This window comes from Trichechus manatus, unplaced genomic scaffold (genome assembly GCF_000243295.1).
Source record: "Trichechus manatus latirostris isolate Lorelei unplaced genomic scaffold, TriManLat1.0 scaffold00032, whole genome shotgun sequence".
Classification (NCBI taxonomy): Eukaryota; Metazoa; Chordata; class Mammalia; order Sirenia; family Trichechidae; genus Trichechus; species Trichechus manatus.
In genome coordinates this window covers 14,655,984-14,679,391 of record NW_004443968.1, presented here as the reverse complement: position 1 = coordinate 14,679,391, position 23,408 = coordinate 14,655,984, and positions in this window count along the sequence as shown.

Sequence of the window (23,408 nt, the reverse complement as noted above, 5' to 3'; positions counted from 1 at the left end):
GTGCCAATGTGACTTGAGCTTACAGCTTAAGAAGACTTGGGATAAAGGTCTGGGAAGAACGAGGCGAGAGAGGGTTGAGACACTTAAGACCGGGGTTAAGTGTGTTATAAAAAAAAAAAAAAAACCACGCGAGTTCGAGGAACGAGACTCTTCCATCAGAGTCGCAGGCGTGGAGGACGAGAATTAAGCGATTAACTTTCTTCCCTAGTCTGATCTTCCAAAGTTGAAAATAAGCATCGTAGAAATTCAGCGGCAGCTACTGTTCTGCGCGTTCAATGCCTAGGATAGGCAGGCAGCTTCTCTTCTTTGTCAAGGTAAATGTTCAAGCATCTTGACTCAGGTAGTTCACTTCTTGCCTTAGTGGTATCTCTCACCCTGTCCAGTTTTTCTTCGCGTTCTTCTCCCCTTGTAGTTTCTCGGCATAACGCTAGAGGCAGCACAGGGCAGCTTAACAAACAGGGCGGGCGTGAGACTGCAGCGAGGTGGGTCTAGTCCTGACTTTCTGGGTCTGGGACTCAGGTAACTGATTTAACCCCTTTGGACCTTCGGGTCACTATCAAGAAAGGGCAACGTAAGAAGCAATAGACTGGCTTCTTCCGGTTCTGAAATTCTATGACAATGGATGCCTTCTCACACCCTCTGCAAGTTCCCCTTTTAAAGTGTTTTCCCACCTTGCTTGATCTTCAAGTGCCAGTCAAACTGAAAAAATGCTGGAGATGTTTTCAGATAGGTTAGGTTAATGTAACGAAACATGGTCTTTTTGCTGCTGAGAATCAAACAAAACAAAACTCAGCCCCTGGTCCACAGAAACAAGGAATTTTAACGTTCCCACTTGCTTTGTCTTTGAAAAGTCACCCCAACAATCAGCAGAGCTGAGCTTTGATTTAGAACCTAAAGGCGAGTCTCCTGTGTTTTTCTTTTCCCCTCCACCAACCCAAAGACAAGTTGCTGCATAAAATAATGATGAGGAAGAGTTCAAAGCAAGACCGGAGAGCCAGCCCAGAGGATGTTTTCTAATGCAGCTCCAGTGCTCACCATTCCCTCACTAGGCTGGCTTTGGATAGCACACAATTAACGGGCACAAACTGCCAGAATCCCTTCTCCCCACCCCCCACCCCCACCCCGTTTCCATGACTATCTGTCAGTAGGACCTGGATGCTAACAGTTACTCTTGTAAATGCATTCATTAAATCAATATATCTAATTTTTCCTTAGTCTCATGATACTTTACAGGATTTTCGATTCACTATGCACTTTGAGACCTTGAGCCTTAATTCTCCCTCTGGGAACTTGTCTGTTTTCCAAGACAAAAAGGGTGAAATTTCAAAATGAAGTATTCAGTTTTTAACTGTCAATCTCTTGCATCTTCAATTTCAACAAAATAATTTCAGAAATACTTAGTTTTCATAATAATGCACACTTCTAAAATGTATCCATTAAAGAGGATTCTTAAGTACCCTTTCATTGGGGAAAAAGTTTCTTTAAACAATACTAGTGCAAAAATTACTGTGAGCTAGTCTAATTTTATTGCTTTCATTTGTATCAAGTCTCAACACCTCCACTTTCCCATTTATATATGCAAAACATTTATATCTCTAATTAAACCTTGGATGCTCCATTAATAAAGGGCCATGGCTTTTTTTTTCTCCCTAGAATTGTTTATCTTGTTTAATGCTCCACAACTTTTTTTCTTACCTCATTTTGACATTTTCTTCTTACATCAACCAAAAGAAGCCAAAGACGAGGATAGAAAAGGGACGAGAAGTCATTTTTCAGTAAAATTGATCTAGCATTTCTCTATCAATTGTAAAGAAACCTTCTGATGGTACAATACTTCATGTTCTGAATTTCTACTTGAATGTGATAAAGCTTCAGCTTTTAAAATGTTTAACCAATATACATCCAAGCACTCCAGTTATCAAGTTTACCTTTGATGTTTCTGAGTTTTTCCTTTTGTAAATTGGGAGAGTCATCTCGATTATTAAGAAGCTTATGGGATCTATTTGTATTTCTTGTTTTGCTTTTTGTGCATGTTTTGTTGAAATTTTTCTCTAAACTAATTTCAGATTAATGCCCAATTTAATACTTTTTATTGCTCATAATATTTGAGAATTATTATTATTATTGCTAGTAAGTTATGCTATTTTAAATATTAGTAGTACTAATAATATAATTATATGTAATGAATAATACATTATAAGGTATACTTTATAAAATAATACTAGGAAAAAATGCCACTTCCTAATGTGACTTAATAAAATGTTAAATGTTACCAAAGTTCATCAAGTTCTTTTTTGTCATAAAGAATCAGTTGTTTAAATTGAAAAAACTTACTTCTACTTTTAAAAGGGTTAGAATTTGCTTTGCTTTTTCACCCCAGTACACAGATTTAAGACAGTTCTCCTGAACCATCGGCTCCTAAGATGGTTAAAGTAAGAAATTTTGGTAAGTTGTAAGTTTTAATAACAAAACTCTGGACTCATAAATAATGAATAGAGAAAATTTTAAAAAAGCATATCTTTTAGAAGATAAAAAATATTACTCTGTGGTAGTAATACATTCTATCAGCAATAAAAGCTTGTTTTCCAAGAGAAATTCTACAATTCTAAAGTATTTCCATATATGTACAAAATAAAACAGATAAATAAATGTATATTAAGTGAATAAAGTCAACATCCATGAAAATATATCTGAGGCAAAAAGAAAATAGAGAATAATTTCCTTGAGCTGACAGGAGAAAAGCTGCAATTGTTTATCTGCTTGCTGTTAGAAAAGCTCTTGCCATGAATCTTTTAACTAGTCAGCATAGTATAAAATAGTAGAACATGAAACAGCAGGAGCTGGCCTTTTCCCCATTGTTTTTGTTGATTACTATATTTTTACGAAAATGACGAGTGCATTACATGTGGTTTTGCAAGCCTCGAAACCCTCCCCCCGTGTGTTATTTTCATAATCGTGCTATACCAATATTTTTTTATGTGTTACTGACTTCAATTTCAGTTTTTTTTTTTTTCTGTCCAATGGATTTAATGTTACCAGGATAAAACTGATCTCATGGAAACTTCTTTTAAGGTGTGTATTTTCATAAACCAAGTGCAACCAATGGTGAACTGAATGGACTCATGATAGAAATGGGACGCCATGTTGAAACCAAAGAGCATGAATGCACTGAGAGCCAAAAATTAGTAAGTAAAAAATGATCCTAGGCCTAAAACTACAAGAACAAAATGTTGTTTTATATTTTATGGCTTTCATAAATCTTAACCTGAACCATTGATAATCAATGTCTTTTTAAAATCAATTTTAAAAGTCTCCAGAAGAAATTGTTTTCATCTTAAAGTAGGCCATTTTAATTTATTCATTTACTATCATCATCAGTGGTTCTTATTTTCATGAAAAAGCCATTCTTTTTCATGACTTTAGAAATCCAGGTGAAACCAACCTTGAAATCTGGATTTCTCTTTCATTGGCCAGAAGCTTCGCTTTGATCTGAATTGCGATAGTAGAGACAGCTTGATTTTATTCCTCTGGAGAACTAATTCACTCTTTGAAGTTGTTCTCCAACTCAAGCCTTTTCTCTTTGGGCCCATGACATGCATGTTTTCTCAGACTCATTTTCTCCAGTTCCTCTTTCTCCTTTCTCCATTCGCGAATGGACGACTTTCCAACCTCCTCGAACTCTCTCGCTGCCGCTCTGTTGCTGTTTATTTTCTGCCTTCCCAACAGCTTTCAGTTTGAAGTCGTCAGTGTAGAACTTGTGTTTAAGTCCTGCCATTATCCTAAAGGGTTCGAAGATTTAGATTTATAAGTGAAAAAATTTGCACAATATGATAGATAAGTGGCTGGTTCTAGTAAAGAGATCACAAAATTCAAATGTGAGGTGTACAAGAAGCAAGGGTCTTTTTATATCGTGCAAGCATATGACTAAGGTGACTTATGATCATTGATCAAAGACATTGGCACTAGTAAGATATAATTAGACTATAAATAAGCAGACCTAACATAGCTTAATGGTTTCACTTAAGATGATCTGATAAGGTTTTCAAATTCAACTGTTGAGCCAAGAGCGATTGTATCAGTTTTGCTTTGTTTACTGCTTCAATTAAAAGCCAGAGTCAGAAGATCACTGTGATAATTAAGTCAATGCAGATTGAATGGAGATTCCTATTGATAGATACTCAATGCCATTTATGCCAGTGCAGGCTTTGCTTTGTTTACCTTTCCAGTTGATAGCACGTGATTTATGGACGGCTTTCAGTAGGTTCAAGGTTCCGTTTGATGACTCCAAAGCAGCAACGGGGATATAATTATCAAATTAATAGAAACAAAGGCATAGTTTCAATTGATTATTTTCCATTTACCAAGGTACTACCAAACTTGATCCATGATGTCTTGACCATGGCTTATACCTTTATTATACAAATATGATCAAAAGTAAGATTTTCAGACTTGAATGAAGGTGAATGAGGCCAAAATTCACTTCTGGAAATGTCAGGAGACATGCTATGCCAGAACTTTTAAAAATAGTTTTATCATTTCTGGCTGTTACATGTATGTATGTGTTATTTATGTGACTACACTATTTGTGTAAAAATAAGATATTCCAATTGCAATTCTTATAGGTGTGTGTATGTGCACACACACACACACACACACACACACACACACCCCACACATTATCTTGTGATATAAGTCTTAAGAGATAAAATAGGTATCCCAAAGATACTCATTTTCATTACATTTTCTCTGTAAAAAATACACTTCTACAAGTTAGAAAAGAACCTTTTTAGAAAGATAAATAACTGTGACGGTGACCATCTGTGAACCAACTCAGACCTACCATCATAATTTAGTTTCGTTTAGAGGCAAATCTCTATCCCCATACTCAGCTGAACCATTGCGCTACTCAAACTTCTGACAAACATGCATTGTTTTCACCTTGGGCAACCTTGCTTTTGACACAAATACTACCTCGTTATGTGATTCAGACAATTTGAAATGATGGGATGGCAAGAACATTATAAAAACATGACAGAATAGGATATATCACAATCCTTAAACTACCATGAAATCTAAGACATACGGGAAATTGGACCTTCCTGATTCTAATTGCTAATACTACCAATTAACAGTTTAAATAAAAAAGCTAGATGTGTTATATAGATGATATGTTTATACCTTACCAGTTGTGTTAGTTATCTAGTGCTGCTATAAAAGAAATACCACAAGTGAATGGCTTTAACAAAGAGAAATTTACTCTCTCACAGTCTAGGAGGCTTCAAGTCCAAATTCAGGGAGTCCGCTCCAGCGGAAGGCTTTCTCTCTCTGTCGGCTCCGGAGGAAGGTCCTTGTCATCAATCTTCCCCTGGTCAAGTAGCTTCTCAGTGCAGGGACCCCAGGTCCAAAGGATGCACTATTCTTCTGGCTCTTGTTTCTTGGTGGTATGAGCCCCATGTCTCTCTGCTCCCTTCTTTTATATCTCCAAAAAGTTGGCTCAAGACACAATCCAATCTTGTAGATTGAGTTCTGCCTCAATAACATAACTGCCACTAATCCCATCTCATCAACATCATAGAGATAGGATTTACAACACATAGGAAAATCACATCTGATGACAAAATGGTGGACAATCACACAACACTGGGAATCATGGCCTAACCAAATTGATACACATATTTTTGGGGGACACAATTCAGTCTATCATACCAGTACTAAAAGAAATTCAAAGGAGATACATTTTAACTCAATTTAATTAATGGAAACAATAATAGGACCAAAGAAATTAGTGTTCAAATAATCACCAATACAAAAAAGTTACATATTCTCCTTTTTCTTCTGTCTTTTTCATATTTCATCATGCCATCATTTCAAATTGTCTGAGTCACATAAGGAGGTAGTGTTTGTGCCAAAAGCAAGGTTGCCCAAGGTGAAAACAACACATGTTTGTCAGAGGTTTGAGTGGCACAATGGTTAAGAGCCTGGCTGCTAACCAAAAGGTTAGTGGTTTGAACCCACCCAGCTGCTCTGTGGGAGAAAGACCTGACGATCTGCTACTGTAAATATTACGCGAAGAAAACCCTATGGGGCAGTTGTACTCTGTTACATGAGGTTGCTATGAGTTGGAATTGACTCAATGGCACCCAACACCATTTGTTTCAAAAGATTATAGCTTGGGAGTAGGAAAGATCCTGAGAGATCTGGGCACTTGCAGTTGAGTTGCTAATGTGCTCTTCAGCTGTCCCAGCCAGGGACTACCCATTAATGAAGAATGTGAGGAATGTATGACTGGTATGGGCAATACAGTGAAATAGATGAAGCTTCCCTTTTCCTACCTGCCCCCAAGTGCAGGTTACACACCTGCAGACCCCTTGATCAGTATTCAGCATACTTGCTCTCTGTCAAAACCCACTCCAGGCAAGGATCTCACACTCACTCATGCTAAAATAGAAATCCTTTCTTTTATTTCTTTCATTAAACAAATGTTTCTTGAGCACCCACAAATGAGCCCGGCGATCTTCTAAATCATGGGGATTATGGTATACTGCAATAAACAATTTAGACAAGGCTTTCATGAATTTATATTCTGGTGGTGAGAGAATAAACAGGTAAGTAAATCAAGAAATAAAATAACTTCAGATAATGCTATAGAGATTAAATAACAGGGTGCCATGATAGAAAGTGACAAGAGGTAAGAAGGAGCCACTGCTAGCAGAAAGAACTTTCTGAGATATTCTGCTAAGGGGCCTGAATGCAACACCATTATGTAATAAAATGGGGGAAAGAGTTCCAGGCAGAGGTTAGGGATCCAAGGTAGGAATGATCTTGTAGTGTTCAAGGAACAGAATAAAACTGTGGCAAAAAAGTGTCTTACTTGGGAGAATTTTCAACAATCTAAGGCAGAGCTCTTTAATTCCCAATTGGCATTTGAATGAGGTGAGATTTCTTGGTTGTTCCCAAACCTCAGGGAGATAAGAAATGTCAGTAGCATTTATTTAATTACTCTTGGAACCACACTGTGTATCTAAGCTTCTGGGAATTTAATAGCACCCTCAAAAACGTAGCAGCCCAGATTACTGTTCTCATTTTATAGATAAGGAAATGTAGGTTGGTAGATTAAAAAACTTGCCCAAAGATCCATAATAAGTGGTTGAAATAGGTTTGAAGGAGCCCTAGTGGCACAGTGGTTAAGTGCTTGGCTGCTAACCGAAAGGTCAGCAGTTTGAACCCAACAGCTGCTCTGCAGGAGAGGATGTGGCAGTTTATTTACGTAAAGGTTTACAGCCTTGGAAACACTATGGAGCAGTTGTATTCTGTCCTATAGGGTCTCTATGAGTTGGAATTGACTCAAAAGTAATGAATTTTTGGGTTTGTAGAGTTTGAAACCAGTCTTTCTGATTCTAAAATCTGTTTGCTTCTATTAGACTTCATTGCTCTATATCATTTACTGGACAGTCCTAATGTTTGAATACATAGTGATTCACCATAAAGATTTTTAGGTAATGACAAATAAAATTAGTGCAACTAATGAGGATATTGAAAATGAACGGGTTGGGAAAAAAAAAAAAAACTTAAGAATTATTTTTTGAAATTTTAAATTAGAACTGTGGTCCTCTTCTGACCCAGTGAAGAGTCTGTCCTCAATAGTGCAGAGAGCTGAAGAATCTCTTATTCCCTCTACCCACACTCTGCCACTATACAGCACTTGTCAAAACTTGAATGAACACCCTTGGCTTGAATAAATACTCAGTAGCCTATAGCTTGCTTTTTAACATGTTAGACAGGTCTTTTGCAGCAGATTTTCCCAATGCAATACATCATTTGATTTCTTGACTGCTGCTTCCATGGGCTTTGATTGTGGATCCAAGTAAAATGAAATTCTTGACAATGTCAATATTTTTGTCATTTATCATGATGTTGCTTATCGGTCCATTTGTGAGGATTTTTATTTTCTTCGTTTGAGGTATAATCCATACTGATTACAGTAAGTAATCTTCATCAGTAAGTGCTTCAAGTTCTCTTCACTTTCAGCAAGCAAGGTTGTGTTATGTGTGTATCGCAGGTTGTTGATGAGTCTTCCTCTAATCCTGATGCCTCATTCTTCTTCATACAGTCTAGGTTCTCAGATTATTTGCTCGGCATGCAGATTGATAAGTGTGGTGAAAGGATACAATCCTGATGCACACCTTTTCTTATTTTAAACCACTCAGTATTCCATTGTTCTGTTTGAATGATTGCTTCTTGGTCTACGTACAGATTCTGCATGAGCATGATTAATTGTTCTGGATTTCCCATTCTTCCCAATGTTATCCAGAATTTGTTATGATCTACACGGTCATATGCCAACAAGGAAGACCAGTTAATATGACTATTATTCAAATGTACCCACCAACCACTAAGGCCAAAGATGAAGAAATTGAAGATTTTTACCAACTTCTGCAGTCTGAAATTGATCGAACTTGCAATCAAGATGCGTTGATAATTACTGGTGATTGGAATGCAAAAGTTGGAAACAAGAAGGATGGGCAGTTGGAAAATATGGCCTTGGTGATAGCAACGATGCCGGAGATCACATGATAGAATTTTGCAAGACCAATGACTTCTTGATTGCAAATACTTTTTTTCACCAACATAAATGGCGACTATACACAGGGACCTCACCAAATGGAATACACAGGGATCATATTGACTACATCTATGGAAAGAGACAATGGAAAAGCTCAATATCATCAGTCAGAACAAGGCCAGGGGCCAACTGTGGAACAGATCATCAATTGCTCATATGCAAGTTCAAGTTGAAACTGAAGAAAATTAGAATAAGTCCATGAAAGCCAAAGGTACAACCTTGAGTATATCCCACTTAAATTTAGAGACCATCTCAAGAATAGATTTGGCTGATGGATTTGAACTGTCGACCTTTTGGTTAACAGCTGAGCTCTTAACCACTGTACCACCAGGGCTCCACATAGAGTACCTCATATTCCATATGACATTTGGGATAGCCTATGTTTAATCAAAGGGATTAGAGAAGTGGTAAGAAATGTGGGCCTTTAGAAGGAGATAGTGGAAAAAAGTGGACTGCAAATTATATGTATATATATATGTGGAATGAGAAAGAGTGAGGATATAGGGGTTTTAGGTAGGAAAGAAAATGTTGAGTTTAAAATCTTAAAAGCTGACTTAAGGCACCAAAGATAAAAAGGGTAACAGTATACTATAGTCCAAGGACAAAAGACACCTGTGAACAGTAATAAAATATTATAAACAAACTTTGTTTGTAAGTTTGGGTGTCTGATTTAGAACATTCTTTTTATTTTGGCTAAAAGAAGACTTGGTTTCAAAATAATCTATTAATAGTTGGGACCTGTTCTAGTATTCCATCATTCGCCTGTCAGTTTGTCATAATGTGGTGGCTTGCGTGTACAGCTATAATACTGAAAGCTATGCCGTCGGTATTTCAAATACCAACAGGGTCACCATGGTGAACAGGTTTCAGCAGAGCTTCCAGACTAAGACAGACTAGGAAGAAAGGCCAATGAAAATACTATGGATCACAACAGAACATTCATTGTTCGACTCACTTGCTTTGGATACAGGAGCAATCAATCACTGGAGGAGAACATCATGTTTGATAAAGTGGAGGGCCTAGGAGGGTAAGGGAAACCCTCAGTGAGATGGATTGGCACAATATCTGCAACAATGGACTCAAACAAGTTGGTGATTGTGAGGATAATGCAGGACTGGGAAGCTTTTTGTTCTGTTGTACATGATGTGGATGCGACTCCATGGCAGGGCTCTATCATTCTAGTATTATGTATCTGTTTTTGGCTTCAGGGCCTCATTTTAGTTGAATTATCTCAGCAAAGGAAATGAGACTTCAGAAATCAATGTAAGCTTTGAGCTAATGTATTATACCACTCAATTTTCACAATAATCCTACAAGGTAGTTACTATTATTTTCTGCATTCTACAGATGAGGAAATTTAGAGAGTTGGGTAACTTTCCATGTCCCTTATTTGTTTTCTGTAGACAGTAGGAATTTGAAGAAGTAGGATTCAAACCCATTTCTGCAGGATTACAAAGTCTCTTAACCGTTACACCTAGTAATACTTTCTACATATATATTCTTCAAAGTTCAGTTATCTCCTGTTTGCCTTCATTTCTCTGGGCTAACAAATTCTATAACTTTTTGCCTTAAAGATATTTTTTTCCTAACCTTTAATTAATTCTTCTGTTCTCTTCTGAATGATGTAATTTTGTCTCTTGTTTTATTACATTATACCTCCAGAGTGAACTTCATATTTCAGTTGCTATTAAACCAAAGCAATGCAAATGGAATTCACTCAATTGTGTTGCATGCTATACTTAATGACTAATAAAATGTGTTAGAACATTTTTGTGTTAGTGGCATGTTGTTGACATCTTTCGTTTACCTCATGTTCTTTAGTGTTCTAGTTAGTGTGTTGCAGTTTCTATGTGAGCCACTTTACTTTTTTTCCTTTATTGGATAAACCATTTTTGTTTTTAACTCATCTCTCCACTTCTTAGGCTCATAGTCTGTTTTAATCCCAACTTTCAAAAACATTGTAATTCTCCTAACCATCATAAACTTGATTAGTATTAGCATCCCCACTTCAAGCTTTTAATGAAAATGTTGAATGATCCTGGATTATAAAGGACATTTGGGGAACTCTAAGTAGCATCTTCTGCCAATCAGGATATCTTATATTCATAATTGCATCCTGGTCTTGATTTTTTTTGCCAAAAGTATGCTCTTTATAACAAAGTCATGTAACCAATAATTTAATTTTAGTTTCTCCCACTGAGAAGGAAGAATTTGAATTTCTTGGGGTTTCCAATGATGCACTATTTATGGATTAGTTTCTCCCTTTGGTCTCTTTAGAACTGATGACTGCCTACCTTCTATAGAATAGGAGCTCTAGTGATTTAAAAAATGTGTCCCATTATTTAAAAATTCAATAAATATTTGTATTTTCAGTCTGAATAATATAAAATTGAGATATTGCAGGTTCAAATTTGCTCCACTTCTAGAGCTTTCCGTTTGTTTTTTTTGAAACAACAAAACTTATCTCCTAGTAGTAGCTCTGTTGTTAAGTAGGTGGATTTGAATGCAGATATTTAGGACAGCACTTATACCAGGGGAAATATGGAGCAGTGGTTAAGAGTTCGGCTGCTAACCAAAAGGTCGGCAGTTTGAATCCACCAGCTGCTCCTTGGAAACCCTGTGGGGCAGTTCTACTTTGTCCTAGAGGGTCGCTAGGAGTCAGAATTGACTGGAAGGCAATAGTTTGTTTGTTTGTTTAGTAGGCAAACAGAGCAGGGTTTGAGATTAGGTGGGGCATGTTTCCTATGTGAGTAATTTACCCTAGTAGAAAACTAAATGTTCTAGATTGGAAGGAAAATGCTGTGGAACAAGTATAAGAAATCAATATAATTGACAAGTGATAGCCTTCTAGGTAAGAGATAAAAATCCTTGAGCTGACACTGAGGAATTTGTCAGCTATTCTAGAGTACTAGAAGACTCCAGGATCTAGACACAGAAGAAATTACACACACTTAGTATTGGCTTGAATAATAATTTTTAGAAAAAGATATTTTGGCTATAGGCACTTTTGGTCATTTTCCCTTCCCAGGTGCCCAAATTCTAATTGCCCAAGGATCACCCTCAAGGATTAACTCGTTTAAAAAACAAACCTATATGTGTGCACCTGCAGTACTCACAACGTGGTGACTTCGGGAATGGAGTTCTAACCATTGTTTGTGGAGCTGGTCAATACTAGATAATTCCAGTGAGTGAGCCAATAAAGAAATCAGGAAGCCAATGTGACATTGAATTCATGGCCTGACATTTACTTCATTTATCGCACGGAATCTGAGTCTTGATATATTTCTTGGTTTTCCTATACTTCCTTGCAAGGCACTTCATGTTAACTCACTGATTTTCTTAAACTGTCAAGACTGATGTCAAGCAAGCTGTCAATCAAATCCGATTTTCTGATGCGAAACTTCTAGTTTCTGTTTGGGTTTCTGCCAGAATAGATTTATTGTGAGTAAGTCCTCAAGTCAATCTTCTTCTGTTATTTTTGCAAAAATAACTCAGTAAAATGCAGCTTGAAGAGACCTTTTTCTTCCCTTTTTTGTTATCCTTCAGAAGCTGTTTCTAATCAGGAGGGTTAAAAAATACTTTGACATTTTAAATTGAATATGGTAAAGAACTCTGCTATGCTGTCGCAGTGTACCTTTTATTACTGCTCTTTATGCTGAGAATAACAGGTAATTGATAGAACACTTGGAGTCTTCCAATCATCTGCCTTCCAATCTCTGGTGTGACAGTTAGGCACTTTGCATCTTCATATTATAATTTAGAACTGTAAGAATCCATGCTATTTTGAGGTGAATTGTGCCATAATTGTTTTAGGGACTAAAAAAAACCACTTTTCATTATACCATAACTATATGAACTGATTCATAAAAGAGTGCTAATCTTGGTGGTTTTTTTATATTTAACTTTATAGACAGTTAATCACATATGATTTTGCAGTTTTTGAACACCAGCGAAAACAATTATTTATTGAATATATAAGTATTTATGTAGAGAAAATAGAGACTTCCCAGCTCATTATTTTAAGCACATTTTCTTAATAAAATGATTTAAATTATTGTTTCTAGAATGATATTCAGAAAAAGGAAGTGAGTGATATCACATCGGAAAAATATATAACAGATGAAGTATAATATATCTGTCACATTTGTGGTATGCAGATGAGCCTGAGGGAAAAATATTATTTAGAAAAATGCATACTGAGAAACACTTGGCACTGGAAGAACAATCCACTTTATTTTCTATTTGTGGTATGGTACTCAGCGACCTGCATGTTGGAAGCATATATTTTTATTAGTTTGCATTATGCAGCATGTTCACAAGAAAGAGACAAAGATGCATTGGAACAAAGCAATCAAGAAAGCAGGTAGGCAGTCACACAACAGAAACAAAAGAATAGAGAACAGTACAGATTTTGCTAAACAGGGAAACTGGTTGCATGATGTAGCTAAAATGGATAAGAGATAGTACGAAATTTAGCATAAGCTTCTTAGTGATAAGACAGATCAGGGTTAGCTTCAGTGTTTCAGATTAATTTCTGTCTTCCCCATCCAAAGCATGTTTGCTGGCCTGTCATTGTAGTAATTCTCCTTCCCAAAATAAAATGTCTTTTAGCTAGCACTTTCCTGTGGGGAAATAACAGTTGTGCCCAGCTGGAATTCAAGGGGAGAACCAAAAGAGATGAAAAGTTTTCTGGGTAATGAAAGTCAGAATTATCAAGTCTGTGCTCCAAACTCCAGAGTCTACAGTTCATATGCTTCTTCCTCATTGGATAGCCCAGCGGTTTCAAAGTGTGGTCCCTGGATAGCAGCATCAGCATCATCTGAGAACTGGTTACACCCATAAAATAAATCCATTGTCGTGGAGTCGATTCTGACTCATAGCAAGTCTATACTATAATATATAAGGTTTTTAAGGCTGTAATCTTTAAGGAAGCAGATTGTCACATCTTTGTCCTGCAGAGTGGCTGGTGGAATCAAACCACCAACACTTTTGGTTAGCAGCCTACCATTTAACCACTGTGCCACTAGGGCTCCTTGAGAACTAGTTGAAATGTAAATTATCAGGCCTTACCTCAGACCTACTGAATCAGAATCTCTGAAGGTGAGGCCTAGCAATCTGTGTTTTAACAAGCCCTTCAGGTGATTCTGGTGCATGCGAAGAGATGGGCTAGCCCCTTGCTATTCGAAGTATGATTCTTCAATCAGCAGCATAGGTATCACCTGGAAGCTATTAAAAATTCAGACTCTTGGGCCCTACCCCAAACTTACTAAACCAGAATATGCATGTTAGTAAGATCCTCAGATGATTCCTCTGTATATTATAATTTAGGAAGCATAAGACTAGCCATTCTGTCATGGTTTTCAGCTCTGGGTGCATAATGAAATCATTTGGGGGAACTTCTAAAAAAGTACTCCAAGATATGCTGATTTAATTGGCATGGTATGCTGTCTGGACAGAGGTTTTTTTTTTTTTTTAAGCTCTCCAGGTGACTCTATGGGCAGGCAAGTTTGAGAACCACTGCTTTATACCCTCAAACTGAGTTTATTTACTTTTGTTTCTAACAAGCTTCCTTATCTGGTTTCCAATCCTGCAGGCAATCTTAATTTTCAGCTGCATGAATAGAAGAGCATCCCAGGTGAGAGAGGGCAATTATTTTACCTTACTCTAAGTGATGAGAGCACATCCAAAGTGCTGTCTTCAGTCCTAGACTCCTGAGAAGAAGGTAGAATAACTAGTGCATGGTTAGAGAGGTGGGACCAAGGGAAGAAAATGAAATCATTACTGTGGGAAATGATTACAGGAATTTGTAATGTTTAGGCAGCCAGAGTGATCTTTTTAAACATAAATCAAATTTTATCACTTTTATGCTTGTCACTTGCCATTGCATTTGGGAAGAAATCTAAGTCTATTTAACAAGTTCCTGCATGATATGGTGCAGTATTCCTCTCCCACTTCATCTCAGGTCTCTCGCTCCTCCCATCTCTCACTCTATCTAGCCACAGTGGCCTCTTTTATGTTCACAGATCCCTTTGAGCCTTTTTTTTTGGAATGAACTCACTTGCTGTTCCTTATGCCTAGGATGCTTTTTCCTTGACTTTTACCGGTACTGGAGCTTCAACTTTCAGGTCTCCACTCAGAATGCCTTCCTCGTGCACTTTAGCTAAAGTAGCTCAGACTCTCCCAGTACCTTTCAGGAACAAAAGTCTGTTTAGGTTCTTTCTGATACTGTGAGTGGTAATCTTGTTACTCATTTATTTTCTTTTTTATTATCTTCCCTGCTAGATGAGTTTGATGAGGACAGAGACACTACTAGTCTCGCTTATTCCTATTTTCCCAACATTTATAGCAGTGCCCAGCACAAAGTAGGGACTCAATAGTGATTCACTGAATGAATGAAAAATGAAGGAAAAGAGACTTAGTGGGCCATGATTGTTATTTTCAAATATTTGAAGAACTATAACTGGAAAGAGATTGATATTTGAATGGCCCCAAGGGCTAGGACTAAAACCAAAAGATGAACATTGTAAAGGGACTGATTTTGATTTAATACAGATAAGAAATTCACAATAGTGAAAGGAAATAGGCAGCCAGAAGGAGAAGTAAGTGGTGATAAGTGGATAGGTACAATTTTCAGCTGGATAGAATCTTGGCAGGTTGTCAATCAGATGACTTGAGCACTGGGAAGGTGATTGGATTCTGTGATCACTGACATCCTATTTATTCTCTTGAATCCAAGCCTACTGAAAATGAAAGTGGAGGAGGGCTACTAAGACTGGTGCACTAACAATATTTAGAAGATAGAGCAGACAGACTTATAGCAATGGTGAAAGGCAGAAATATTTCAAAAGATAGGTACAAGACATGAAAAGGATTATAATAGTTCCATATTCTTTTGTGTAAGAGAAAACAGCTTTATGCTCATCAGTAGGTCTTGAAAATACTACAGTATCATTGGACAATATCACAATATTTTCATAGTAACATTTATATTTTACTCATTTTAAAGTGCGATATGTTCATTGTCATTTTTCATCTTGTAAAAATATTGTGATAGACTAGTGGTGGATGTCTGTCTGTTTGTTATATGGTGATGGCTTGTGTGTTGCTGTGATGCTGGAAGCTATGCCACTGGTATTTCAAATACCAGCAGGATCACCCATAGTGGACAGGTTTCAGTAGAGCTTCCAGACTAAGACAGACTAGGAAGAAGGACCTAGAGATCTACTTCTAAAAAATTAGCCAGCAAATACCTTATGAATAGCAGCGGAGCATTGTCTGATATAGTGCCAGAAGATGAGTCCCTTAGGTCAGAAGACACTTAACATACGACTGGAGAAGAGCTGCCTCCTCAAAGTAGAGTCAACCTTAATGACGTGGTTGGAGTAAAGCTTCTGGGACCTTCATTTGTTGACGTGGCACTACTCAAAATGAGAAGAAACAGCCGCAAACATCCATTAGTAATTGGAACGGGGAATGTATGAAGTATGAATCCAGGAAAATTGGAAGCTGTCAGAAGTGAAATAGAATGCATAAAGATCCATATCCTAGTCTTTAGTGAGCTGAAATGGGCTGGTATTGGACATTTTGAATTGGATAATCATGTGATCTACTATGCCGGAATAACAAGTTAAAGAGGAATGGCATCACATTCATTGTCAAAAAGAACATCTCTTTTTTTAATTGTACTTTAGATGAGAGTTTACAGAACAAATAGTTTCTCATTAAACAGTACACATATTGTTTTATGACAATGGTTAACAACCCCACGACATGTCAGCACTGTCTCTTCTCAACATTGGGCTCCCTATTACTAGTTTTCCTGTCCTCTCCTGCCTTCTAGTCCTTGTCCCTGGACTGTTGTGCCCCATTAGTCTCGTTTTGTTTTATGGGGCTGTCTAATCTTTGGCCAAAGGGTGAACCTCGGCAATGACTTCATTACTGAGCTAAAAGGGTGTCCAGGGGCCATACTTTCAGGGTTTCTCCAGTCTCTGTCAGACCAGTAAGTCTGGTCTTTTTTTGTGAATTAGAGTTTTGTTCTACATTTTTCTCCAGTTCTGTCCGGGACCCTCTGTTGTGATCCTGGTCAGAGCAGTCAGTGGTGGTAGCTGGGCACTATCTAGTTGTACTGAACTCAGTCTGGTGGAGGCTGTGGTAGCTGTGGTCCATTAATCCTTTGGACTAATCTTTTCCTTGTATCTTGTTTTCTTCATTCTTCCTTGCTCCCGAAGGGGTGAGACCAGTGGAGTATCTTAGATGGCTGCTCACAAGCTTTTAAGACCCAAGAAGCTACTCACCAAGGTAGAAAAAGAACATTTCAAGATATATCCTGAAGTTCAGTGCTGCCAGTGATAGGATAATATCTATATGCCTATAAGAAGATCAATTAATACAACTATTATTCAAATTTACCCACCAACCTCTAATGCCAAAGGCAATGAAACTGAAGATTTTTACCAACTTCTGCAGACTGAAATTGATCAAACATGCAATTAAGATGTATTAATAATTATTGATGACTGGAATGTGAATTTTGGAAACAAAGAGGAAGAACTGCTGGTTAGAAACTATGACCTTGGTAATAGACACAATGCTGGAGATCACATGATAGAATTTTGCAAGACCAATGACATATTGGTTGAAAATCCTTTTTTCAACAACATAAACGGTGACTATGCACATGGACCTCACTGGATGGAATACACAGGAATCAAATTGATTACATCTGTGGAAAGAGACAATGGAGAAACTCAATCACCAGTCAGAACAAGACCAGGGCCTGACTCTGGAACAGACCATCAATTGCTCATATGCAGGTTCAAGTTGATGCTGAAGAAAATTATAACAAGTTCACAAGAGCCAAAGTACAATCTTGAGTATGTCCTATCTGAATTTAGAGATCATTTCAAGAATAGATCTGAGGCATTGAACGCTAATGACCGAAGACCAGACGAGTTGTGACTTGACATTAACAACATCATACATGATAAAAGCAAAAGATCATTAAAAAAACAGGAAAGAAAGAAAATGCCAAAATGGATGTCAGAAGAGACTCTGCAACTTGTTCTTGAATGTAAAGTAGCTAAAGCAAATGGAAGAAATGATGAAATAAAAGAGCCGAACAGAAGATTTCAAAGGGCAGCTTGAGAAGACAAAGTAAAGTATTACGAAATGTGCAAAGACGTGGAGTTAGAAAACCAAAAGGGAAGAACATACCTAGCATTTCTCAAGCTGAAAGAACTGAAGAGAAAGTTCAAGCCTCCAGTTACAGTATTCAAGGATTCTATGGACAAAATCATGACAAACGGAGAAAATATTGAAGTTGTCAAGGATTTCATTTTACTTGGATCCACAATCAATGCCCATGGAAGTCACAGTCGAGAAATCAAATGACATATTGCATTGGGCAAATCTGCTGCAAAAGACCTCTTTAAAGTGTTGAAAACCAAAGATGTCACTTTGAGGACTAAGGTGTGCCTGACCCAAGCCACGATGTTTTCAATTGCCTCATATGCATGCAAAAGCTGGACAATGAATAAGGGAGACCAAAGAAGAATTGACGCCTTTGAATTATGGCATTAGCAAAGAATATGAATATAGCATGAACTGCCGGAAGAATGAACAAGTCTGTCTTGGAAGAAGTACAGCCAGAGTGCTTCTTGAAAGCGAGAATGGTAAGACTTGGTCTCAAGTACTTTGGACATGTTATCAGAAGGGACCAGTCCCTGCAGAAGGACACCATCCTTGGTAAGGTAGAGAGGGTCAGAAAAAAAGAGGAAGAACCTCAAGGAGATGGATTGACACAATGGCTCCAACAATGGGCTCAAACATAGCAACAATTGTGAGGATGGCCCTGGACTGGGCAGTGTTTCATTCTGTTGTACACAGGGTCGCTGTGAGTCAGAACTGACTCAACAGTACCTAACAACAACAACATGGACAAAACACTGAACGGCAAATTGCCGATGTCTGATGTATCTTGACTGAAAGCAGAGAATACCAGAAAGGTGTTTACCTGTGTTTTATTGACTACGCACAAGCATTTGACTGCGTGGATCATAACAAATTCTGGATAACATTGCGAAGAATGGGAATTCTAGAACACTTAATTGTGCTCATGTGGAATAGACGAAGAGGCAGTCATTTGGACACAACAAGGGGATACTGCGTGGTTTAAAATCAGAAAAGGTGTTCATTACGGTTGAAGTCTTTCACCATACTTATTTAATCTGTATGTTGAGCAAATAATCTGAGAAGCTGGACTATATGAAGAAGAGTGGGACATCAGGATTGGAGGAAGACTCATTAACAACCTGCAATATGCAGATAACACAACCTTGCTTGATGAAATTGAAGAGAACTTCAAGCATCCACTGATCAAGATCAAAAATCAGTATGGATTACACCTCAACATAAAACATGAATCCTCGCAACTAGACCAGTAAGCAACATCACGATAAATGGAGAAAATAGAGAAGTTGTCAAGCGTTTCATTTTGCTTAGATCCACAATCAACACTCATGGAAGCAGCAGTCAAGAAATCACGGATGTATTGCCTTGGACAAATCTGCTGCAAAAGACCTCTTTAACTGTTGAAAAGAAAGATGTCACCTTGAGGACTAAGGTGTGCCTGACCCAAGCCATGGTTATTTTCAATAGCCTCATATGCATGCAAAAGCTGAACAATGAATAATGAAGACCGAAGAAGAATTGATGCTTTTGAGTTATGGTTTTGGTGAAGAATATTGAATATACTATGAATTGCCAGAAGAATGAACAAATCTATCTTGGAACAAGTACAGACAGAATGCTCCTTAGAAGCGAGGATGGCGACACGTGTTATCTGGAGGGCCCAGTTCCTGGAAAAGGATTTCATGCTTGGTAAACTAGAGCATCACTGAAAAAGAGAAAGATCCTTAATGAGAAGGATTGACATAGTGGCTGCAACAAGGGGCTCAAACATAGCAATGATTGTGGGGATGACGCAGGACCAGGCAGTGTTTCATTCTGTTGTACATAGCTTTGCTGTGAGTCAAAACCGACTGGACGGCACCTAAAAACAACAAAAAAATTTATAAGTGTTGCATATTTCTATTTATTGTTTTCTCTACTCTTTTAATGTCCTTTGAATATATATTGTATATAAAAATTATTACTTATAAAGCCAATCTTTTCTGAATATCCTTGCAGAAAAACCTTTGTGTACATTTTATGATTATGCTGTGAAGATAAATTCTTAGTAATGAAAGTATTAGATTAAACGGTATGTGTCTTGGTTATCTAGTGCTGCCATAACAGAAATACCTCAAGTGGATGGCTTTAACAAAGAGAAATTTATTCTCTCACAGTCTAGGAGTCTAGAAGTCGTAATTTAGCGTGCCAGCTCCAGGGGAAGGCTTTCTCTCTTGGTCCTTCTCATTAATCTTCCCCTGGTCTAGGAGCTTCTCCATGCAGAAAACCTGGGTCCAAAGGATGTGCTCTGCTTCTGGCACTGCTTTATTGGTGGTATGAGGTCCACCATGTCTATCTGCTTGCTTCTCTCTTTTATATTTCAAAAGAGATTGGTTTAAGACACAAACTACTCTTGTAGATTGAGTCCTGCCTCATTAGCATAACTGCCACTAATCCCATATCATCTTATCATAGAGATAGGATTTACAACGCATAGAAAATCACATCAGATGACATTTCACACCATACTGGGAATCATGACCTAGCCAAGCTGACAGATATTTTTGGGGGACACAATTCAATCCACAACAGTTTGCAAATATTTAAGGTTTTAATAATTGTTTTTTATAATAACAAACTTGAGTCATTAATAGTCTTTGTTTAAAGAGTCAGACAAGTAAGTGATTTATTTTGGAAAGAATTCCACCCAAAATAATTAAAAGACTTTGGGTATGTAAAATATGAATAGTCAATTTTCAGAAAAACCCAGCCATACTCATTCATCAAGGGCCCCATAAACAAAATGGTACACTTTATATCTACATGTGTGCACATGGATTTATGTTGATTGAATGGAGACATGATACATTCTATAGATAATCTATAGATTATAGAGAATCTACAAATTATCTCACTGGCCTTTGTTGGCACTGTCCACACGTCAGTGAAAATATATTGCTGTAATAACACTTAATTTTTTTCTAATAATGAAAAAGAGATTAGTGGGCTAAGCTATTTCCCTCATTGATCTGTGCAGTATCCATGCATTGAATAGGTGCTTTACCCTCCACTTTACTTTACCTAGTCTTATGCCTAGGCTTGGAAACCCTGGTGGCTTAGTGGTTAAGAGTTAAGCTGCTAGCTAATAGGTCAGTAGTTCAAATCCACCAGGCACTCCTTGGAAACCCTAAGGGGCAGTTCTACTCTGTCCTATAGGGTCTTTATAAGCCAGAATCGACTCCGCAGCAACGAGTTTTTTGGGTTTTGGTTATTCGTAGACTTATATAGACTTATTCCTGATCTTTCCTGTCAGGGAACCTCATAATAAGGGCTCAGTGGAAAGTCCATAGGAAGACCTGCGATCTTAAGTAATTAGTGGGGGAACGGTACCACGAAAATACTAAGGCAATAGGGTAGCTCTAACGCACTTTTGAAATTCAGCCATTTCTTTTTGTTGTATTCTGTGTGTTTTCATTAAATTGTTTATCAATGAACTCAGTGCTTACATCTAATCTGGGCAATTAATTAATGCAACAGCTGATGGAGGTCCTCACAGAGAATTAGATCTGACTAATCAACACGCTTGCAGCAGTTAAATTACAGTTTACCACCCTTACTGCCAGCTTCAGTGTTAGAACTTTGAAGGAGGATTTCTTAATAGGCTGATAATATGGTCTGTGCTTAGCTTCCTCATCATGATGAAACCGTCAGTGGTCTCCCTGAGTTCTCAGATCTTCTAGGTCAGACTTAATCATCAGTTTTTCACTCTAGTCCTTTGCTAAAAAGTGTTGTTTTACTTTCACATTATTTCCTGAACTTAGTCCTTTGCACCTGATAATACTTGAATTTTATAATGGATTGTTTCTACTTGTTTTTTCTTCTTTAATCCTCATCTTGTGTCTGTTAGTACCCATATATATAAATATACATATACACACATACATATATTTGTAAGTAGGTATGATTTGTCTATCAGGCTTAATATACTTAGAAACAAAACATTGTTTTTAATAAGACAAGCAGGAATATCACCAATATACAAAGAGGAAACAGAATTTAATTGACTTATCTGAGATCTCATAGTAAGTCAGTTCCCCAGGTGACAGTGGAAACATGTTCTACTTGAAAGATTTCTTTATTTTATATGAAGTGGTACAATATTAACTGTAAGTAGATTGTGAAAAATTAAAGATGTATATTATATAATAATCATTAAAAGAAGCAATGTGAAGTGGTATAATTAAAAATAATAAACAAATTAAGGTAGTTAAGATATCCTACTCCAATAAAGGTAGTTAAAAGATTCTACTGCAATTGTGGATTTGTTAATTTTGTTCAAGACAAAATAATGTGATAGCTAAAGTGCTCTGTAGGAGAAAATAAGATAGATTTCTTTTTCCCTCCTGAGATGGGATGGGTATATAGGGCGATGGTGTAAGGCTGAGGCATGATGGGGGAATAAGCACTGAAAATTTAATAATGTATGTGTGTGTGGCTGAAGGAAATCTTAAGAGCAAAAATTGCATAATGTTCATTTTAAACTTGTTTGTTTTCCTAAACTAGGATTCCATAGTCCCCAAACTTAAATAGATTTCACTCAACTTGTCAATACCTTATATGAGACTTGTGTGTGTGTGTATTTATATTTTTTAATGGAAAGAAGTGGTAAGGCAGTCCATAAACTGAATGAAATCCGCAGAACCAGTAGAATGTGGTAGAGGCAAGTAACAGCCATTTGCAGAAATCACAAGGAAGGCTTCGGATTTCTATAGGGATTTGAGCCTTTCATATCAACTGGAAGACCTCAATTACCAAGTGGTTACAAAAATGAGGTAGAAGTGGAAGGTAAAGTGAAAAAAGTGGTTGGATTAAGTGGAAGGAGGTTAAAGATCAACTGAAGGCAGCTGTGAGATCACAGTCAAGTGCAACTTTAGGGTACACCCATCATCTGGTCATTTGTATACTAATTCTGACCACAAGTATTTATTTTCATTTTGACGGCTATCGACTTGATGGCAGCAGTGGAATCATCAAAAAAAGAGAATATGATCTTTAATTAGAAACTCTCGTTTAAGACATAGGTAGAGAAAACAAGCATAGTTTAGCAACTCTGCTTCTTTTGGAAGTTTTTCTTTCATAGCTGTAAACATGCATCTTTACCAGAAAAGTTGAAGGAGTAAGTTCCTAAAATATTTAAAGCTCAGAAGTTTAAAGACTTAAGAGTTTTCTCTTTGTCAGTACACGTATTGTTTTATGACATTGGTTAACAACTCCATGACATGTCAACACTCTCCCTTCTCGACCTTGGAGGACTTTTTTTTTGGTGAAAATATACATAGCCTAAGTTACAACATTTCAAAAGTTTCTACATATACAATTCAGTGACATCAATTACATTCTTCCAGTTGTGCTGCTATTCTCACTATCCTTTTCCAGATTATTCCATCGCCATTATCTTCAACTGACTGCCCACTAGGCTTCCCATCAAACCTTTTGAGTTGCTGTTGTCAATGTGATCTCACACAGATAAGTCTTTTTTTTTTTTTGTACCTTAGATGAAGGTTTGCAGAACAAATAGTTTCTCATTAAACAGTACACATATTGCCCTATGACAATG